General features: G+C 40.2%; 1 long non-coding RNA gene across 1 annotated transcript; it reads left to right on the forward strand.

Annotated features, from left to right (window-relative positions):
- Positions 1 to 2497: 2497 nt before the first annotated feature.
- Positions 2498 to 5071, forward strand: LOC110728427. Its single transcript, XR_002512677.1, has 3 exons — positions 2498 to 2738; positions 2919 to 2981; positions 4696 to 5071. It is a non-coding gene; the product is annotated as an uncharacterized LOC110728427 (long non-coding RNA).
- Positions 5072 to 5442: the final 371 nt, after the last annotated feature.

Raw genomic sequence — 5442 nt, forward strand, 5'->3', positions numbered from 1 at the left:
ATGTAGCCGATCCTTTGACTAAACCTTTGCCTCAAGTGAAGCACAACAAACACGTTGAGGCAATGGGAATCAAGCACGTAGGAGACTGGCTTTGAAAATTTCATGTACCTGTGGTTTAATTAAACGGGTTGATTTAATGTAAGACACTGTATTAAAACCATTCATTAGTGGAGTAATTAATTTTTGTGCAAAATTATCATTCACTCCATTAATATTTAATTGTGGTTTAGAATTAAAAAATGAGTCCATTTGATTTACAGAAATATTCAAAATAGGGTATCAAGAACATGTCTTGGATAAACAAACACCTGTTAAGCGAACATTGAATATTAAATCGAAAAGTGTCCCTAATCGAGGTCATCTAACAGATGGACGATTGATGACCGCTATAGATTAGTGTGTAGTATGATTTACAACACCGTTTCTTGTGCTGCGAGGACGTGACGGTCATAAATCATTTGCACAGGTACAGTTTGGAACTGTACTGGATAAGACCTATGAGAGTACTTTAAGAAAATTTAAATTTTTGTCATAAGTACATTTCTCATTATGACTATCGGAACTTGTTTCCTCCGACCAAGAGTACTGTGAAGTTTTCTTGTTTGAGTACTAGACTCTTTGATGTTTCCAAACGTCTGTAGTAACTAGGGATCATAACGGGAACACTTAGGAGACTATGTCCTCTTAGTAAGAAGAACTTACAATACTGGGATTGTCCCCCTACTAACAATAGGGAAATTTTTTTGTTGTTTACAAGGCCGCTCGAAGAGCGAGACTGTGAAAATGCATGGCAGTGCTCAGATGGATTTTAGAAATCATCTGCTTATTAACAGTCGAACTCGGATATCGAGAAACACTTATGAACGTAATAAGGATGACAAAGAATCTTACCTTATAGTTCACGAAGAAACATTAAGTGACATAGGAAATGAGCTATGCACTGTATGCACACTTGTCCGGAAGGAAAAGTGGGAGATTGAAAGGAATGGTGTCCTTCCAACAAGTGTATTCTTCCGATATAGGGTTCAGAATTATTACGGAGCTAATTCTTCAGTAAGTTCAAGTGATCGGAATGCCTAGATGGTGGCCGCTTCCGATCAGTAATATCAATGTACAATTCATGTTACAACTTAATCTTAACTGAACCCTTCGGGTCGAACCCAATCGAATCACCGATCCGAGACGACGAATTAATCCGAAAGGATTTAATGAGTCAGCAGAGTTTTACGAATACAGACGTCGGAAATCAAGCCTAGGGCGTCGAGACCGAGCGTCGCAAAATCACAAGCGACAAGTACGAGCGTAGCCGTAGCACCACAATGGTCTAACCATGTGGATGCTAGGCTAGTTCGAGCTAGCATGCACCTAGCATGGCTAGGCGCACCATCGCAAGCTCAAGGCGCACCATCGCAGCCTAGGTGCACCATCCCAGCCTAGGCATGCGCATGGCAGCCTATCGCAAAGCACCACAAACCCCAGGCAGCCCATCGCAGCTAGCAGCGTGCTAGCGTGGGTGCCTGGGTGCATGTTGCAGGCTATCGCAGCATGCAGCCCAGGCCAGGCACCATCGCAAGGCATAGCACCACGCACAGCACCATCGCAATGCCGGGGGCTTGCGTGTGTGTGCGTGTGTGCCTTGCGGCCTCGCCTCGCAGCCTCGCACAGCAGCAACAATGATGCGTGTTGGCTGGTGCGTGTGTGCGTGCAATGGGGATGTTAAGTTGCTAGGCAGCAGCACCACGCATGCATGTGCGTGTGCTTGTGTGCGTGCCTCGCACCAAGCATACCAGTGCTAGGCACTAGCTGATGCGTGTGCGAGCGTTGCGTGGTGCATAGTGCGTAGGATGATGCGAGGGAAGGGCCAACATGCGTGGCTCGCTAGCAGCACGCATGCTGGCTGTGCTAACAATGGCTGCTAGGGCCAGTGCCAGCACTAGGTGCTAGGAGCGCCAGCACGCAAGCACTAGCACCAGCCCAGCAGCAGCACGCACTGGCTGGCTGGCTGGGTGCTGGGCAGTGCTAGCTGGCAGCCCTAGCTGGCAGCCAGCTAGCCCTCCCTTAACCCGATTTGTTCAAGGGTATGGTGACCAAGTCAAGCCGTTGGGGAGCAAGACATATGGTCCCCACCTAACCTTGGCCACCACTCCTTTACATGAGAAGATGCCACTTGTCGCAATATGATTAACTTGATTATTTATTTAATTTGGAAATTAAATAAATGATTGATTTTCAACGCTCACACATTGGTGGAGGATGAAATATCAAGGGATCATTTCCCTATAAATACCAAGCTTGGGTATTGGGAAATGAACAACCTTGAGTGGAATTAAAAAGGCAACTCTAAGAAAGAGTAAACCTTTGATTCGTACACTAGTAGAAAATAGGTAATGGGAAGCCACTAATTGGAAGCGGTTATTGGAATCCGCTTCCAATTCCATACAAAAACCCGGGAAAAAAAAGAAAAACAAGAGGAGAATTGGAAGCGGTTTGGTTTGAACTGCTTATAAAAAGTAATTAGAAGCGGTTCAAACCGTTTCCCTATCTTTAAAAAAAAAACCGGGATTTAAACTCCCTCATTTCCCTCTTCCATTTCTCACAATTGCGCTCCCTGACTACCTCCTTCGCTTCCTCTTTCACTCTCACACCGTCACTCCACCACAACCACCATTGCTGTTAGCTTCACTTAACCCCACCACAACAACTACACCATTGCCTTAGCTTCACTTAGGTGTTGTTAGGTTAGTTGCGCGCCATCGATGGCTAGGGTTTTTTGAAACAATTTTCATTCAATTTATGCAATTTATCTCCTTTTTCGTTCAGTTTTTGTGAAATTTCACAATTAATTTTGCTTTCCTTTTCATATTCTGTAACTTGATGTTTAACATTCAATTTTTGATTAATTTTGTGGTACTTTGTAGAGGATTGAGATTAAAGGGTGAGGTACTCCTTAATACAAATCATCGAGGCTCAAGTGAAATGAGGTAATCCTTTATGTTTAATTCTTGAATCTGTTTAATTTTTAGGTTTTTATATTGAAGTGTGCGAATTTTGTTTCTGTTGTGCGGATTTGGTGCCCTATTTTGTTTGTAATGGTTATGTGAGTGTAGTAGTATCTAATGTGATTCTATCAATAATTTTGGATGTAAATTTATATGGTTATGGGGGTTACAACGCACTTGCTTGTGAATTGGAGCTGCTGTAATGTGTGGAGTGATTGTGTGTTGGTGTGGAGGTTGCCTTGTTGCTTAAATTGAAATTACAGGCCGCTGTGTGTGAGGAGCAGAGTACGGTCAGTGAGGGAGTTGTGTAACTGTGTTTCGTTTATTTTATTTGATACATATGCCATGTATCTCTGGTGGTTTATTTTAGAATTATGAGTAAATTAAACAATTATGATATTGCTGAATCAGTGCTGAATTTTTTTTGAACTTGCCTACCCTGTTACTGATATTTTAGAAGCTTTATTAGAAGAGATTTAACTAAGTGCTTCTTTGTATCTGAACAAGAGAATTGTTGTCAATAGATTGACAAGGATTTTGAGTGAATACCTCTAGAAATTAGTCAAATTATGAATTTCGATATTTGGCTGTTGTTAATATACGTATATCTTTGATTATGGGTATTTATTATGCTGTAATTGTGTACTGCTTCTAGATTAGCTGCTAAGGTGTGTCATGTTGTCGATGTGGATATTCTTGCAACTCCTTATCTCTGGTTTTATGTTTTCTAAACATACGATTATGCAAACAAAAAAAAAAAAAAAAAAAAAAAAAAAAAAAAAAAAAAAAAGTTAGTGAAGTCTTAACCACATAGTCAATCCTACAGTGGCAAGAGTAAAACAGTTAATCCTTGACCTGCTACCTACTTTTACATGTAAAATGCTCTCATATTACAAAAGAAGCCTGCTAGGGAGTGGAGAAATCAGTAAAAAGAGGAGTTTGTGGGAAACAAGAGGAAAAAGGAAGCATCAATTACCTTTAAAGTTCCTGACAGTTTAATTGCATATTTAGCTTGTTCAGTGTTAGGGTTCATTATGCTGGTGCAGTATGCAACCTTAACGTACACCAGTCACCATAAGTCCACAACTATTAAGAAAATTGAAGACTATTATTCAGGAGAGAAGAGAATCAAGATAAACTTATTACATGAAGAGGTTCTTTTGTCATCTTCATTAGTATATCCGATTTGAGATTCCATTTGCCAAGAGCTGATAGTCTTGTGTCAGAATCCTCAACTCCTGTCAAATGTCTAGAGTTTCATCCAAATAAATGACCTACATCACTTGCAAGATGTAACCCTGACAAATGAAACAGGAACATCAAATACAGAACAAATCAAAATATTATATTTCTAACAGCTTTTTTCCTTTTCATACTCGAACTCTTCCCTTCTCCTTATCATACTCGGACCCTTCCCTTCTCCTCAAGACTTATGTATCTGTGTCAAAATCCTCAACACTCCGACATACCACTTAGGCATTGACACATGACACTTGATATTATACCAACTGTGTGTACATACATATAATTGGTGTAATATGTATATTAAGGACTGATAATCATGCATTAATTTTCATGAATTTTGTAATGTAATGCAACTATGCAAGTTGTGTTTATGTTGATTATATGCTCTTCAATTTAGTTCTATTTGATGTATATCTGACCCAACCCGAATAATCTGACTCAATGAAATCAGGAGTTGCTGATATTGTTAACACAGGAGGTCGTCAACGTGGTTCCATCACAACAGCTTTGTTTTTGAAGCAGAAAATCGAAGGTTGTTTCGAGCTATTCCGTCAACAGCAAGACGCACAAATGACGGTGAACAACACAACCCAAGCTCAGTTATTTGAGGAACTCCGCAACCTCATAACCTAGAGGAACCACGACCAAGAACAAGGGCCACTGGGCTGGCTGTGCAGCCTACCTAGGCTGACTGTGCAACTGCTTGGCTTGGCTGTGCAGCCTGCCTGAGCTGCTGTGCTACTGTGCAGCCTGCCTGGGCTGCTGTGCAACTGTCTGGCTTGATTGTGCAGCCTGCCTGGCTTGGCTGTGCAGCCTGCCTGGGCTTCCTCTTTCTGTTTTTTTTTTTTTTTTTTTTTTTTTTTTTTTTTGCCCTTTAATAACATGGACGTTTGCCATTTTTACAAAGTGTGTTTAATATTTTGGTGTAATTAAATATTATTGTTCATGAAACATATTAATGATGTTAATTTTAATATATATAATTATTTCGTGTTATATATATCATTGTATTATTGTTTGTAATATTAATATTAAATTAATAATACTAAAATTATTGTGAAAGGTCACTTATAACATTATAATATTAATAATAAAAAAAAAATGGAGAATTGGAAGCGGTTTGGCGCCAAAACCGCTTCCAATTCTCCATTTTTTTCATGTGAAAATTGGGAATTGGAAGCGGTTTGGGCCAAAACCG

This window comes from Chenopodium quinoa, unplaced genomic scaffold (genome assembly GCF_001683475.1).
Source record: "Chenopodium quinoa cultivar QQ74 unplaced genomic scaffold, ASM168347v1, whole genome shotgun sequence".
Taxonomy (NCBI): Eukaryota; Viridiplantae; Streptophyta; class Magnoliopsida; order Caryophyllales; family Amaranthaceae; genus Chenopodium; species Chenopodium quinoa.